Here is a 1,545-nt window from a genome sequence, read left to right as displayed (position 1 = left end):
TATTTGAATATATGGAATGGGACTGTGGTGGGGAGGGAGAGGACCAGAAAATGAATAATAAGAATGTCATAAAGCCTTAATATTTAAAGCTAACTAGGAGAAATGAATAATGTGAAATATAGCAAAGAAAGAAATGTTGCAACATATAATACATAATACAAATGGCTTTGATTTTTCATAATTATATACAGTAATCCAAATGAAAGCTAAAACTATAGCTAAAGCTATAACTTCCCTGAATTATCTGTCTTAAATTTATTTAGATCAACTTAAATGAACAGTTTTTGTTTTGTGAAAAAGATTTTTGTTTTCTTGTAAAAAAAAAAAAAGACAAAAATACAATAGTGCCTTAAGGAGGCTTCAGATCTTCCCTAAAATATTCTTGTTTTTTGATTTAGTTAGCATTACTAAAATTTTGGAAAGTTAGGGTAAAAAATACCATCTTGTTCAAAGAGTGCTTTTCTTATTTTGCAAAATTTCTTTTGGGAAGTTCGTTTTTAGACTAAAAACGTAAGAATTTTTACCATTAATTCTTCATGTTTATAATGTTGACCTTGGATAAATTTTCCAATGCCTATATTTTCTACCACTTGATGATTGGATTAAAAACAATAATCAATTAAAGAATCTTAATAGAGATGAGCCTCAATGTCATAAAAAGGAGATAAAATGACATGGTGTTTTAATGTGCATGAAGCCCCTAAAGATAGAGAATTTGAAGAAAATATTTTCTCTGACCTCTAGATCAGAGATGAGTCTGTGATATGTCTCTAGCTAATTGCCTCATTGATGTGGCTGACAGGTTCATAAATTAAGGTGATGATGAATACACAGCATCTCTATGAAATTGATATGCTTTCACATAACTCTATCTCTTTCTTTTAATTCTCCAAAGTATGTATGTACCCACATACAAAATAAAATCCACATATGCTCAGGACCTGCGTCTGTGTCAAGAAGCTTCTGCAAGTGGGGCGCCTGGGTGGCTCAGTTGTTGGGCGTCTGCCTTCGGCTCAGGTCATGATCCCAGTGTCCTGGGATCGAGCCCCACATCGGGCTCTCTGCTCTGCAGGAAGCCTGCTTCTCCCTCTCCCACTCCCCCTGCTTGTGTTCCCTCTCTCACTGTGTCTCTCTCTGTCAAATAAATAAATAAAATCTTAAAAAAAACAACAACAACTATGGAACGCTTCACGAATTTTCATGTCATCCTTGCCTATGGGCCTTGATAATCTTCTCTGTATCATTCCAATTTTAGTACATGTGTTGCTGAAGCAAGCACTCAACATTCTATCATTTTTAATCTATACAAGTGGCAATTGTAGATGGCTCAATTAAATAATAATAGTGTTTGGTCATGATAGAAACTTCTACTAAACTTAAATAATTTTACAATTTGGGAATAAAAATTTGAAAATATTTTCTTTTGAAATAGTATATTAACAATTGACATACCTTAAAATATGAGGATACAGTGATTCTTTTTGATTATTTCAGTACATATTAAGTTGTTTGGTCTATGTACTTTCATACACTTTTTTAGTCGAT

General features: G+C 32.8%; 1 non-coding gene across 1 annotated transcript; it reads right to left on the bottom strand.

The window, feature by feature from the left end:
* Positions 1–1,172: 1,172 nt before the first annotated feature.
* LOC123326655 lies at positions 1,173–1,279 on the bottom strand. Its single transcript, XR_006541230.1, has one exon. It is a non-coding gene; the product is annotated as a U6 spliceosomal RNA (small nuclear RNA).
* Between the last annotated feature and the right edge of the window lie 266 nt (positions 1,280–1,545).

This window comes from Neomonachus schauinslandi, chromosome 14, assembly GCF_002201575.2.
Source record: "Neomonachus schauinslandi chromosome 14, ASM220157v2, whole genome shotgun sequence".
NCBI lineage: Eukaryota > Metazoa > Chordata > Mammalia > Carnivora > Phocidae > Neomonachus > Neomonachus schauinslandi.
This window is presented reverse-complemented; position numbering and strand designations above follow the sequence as displayed.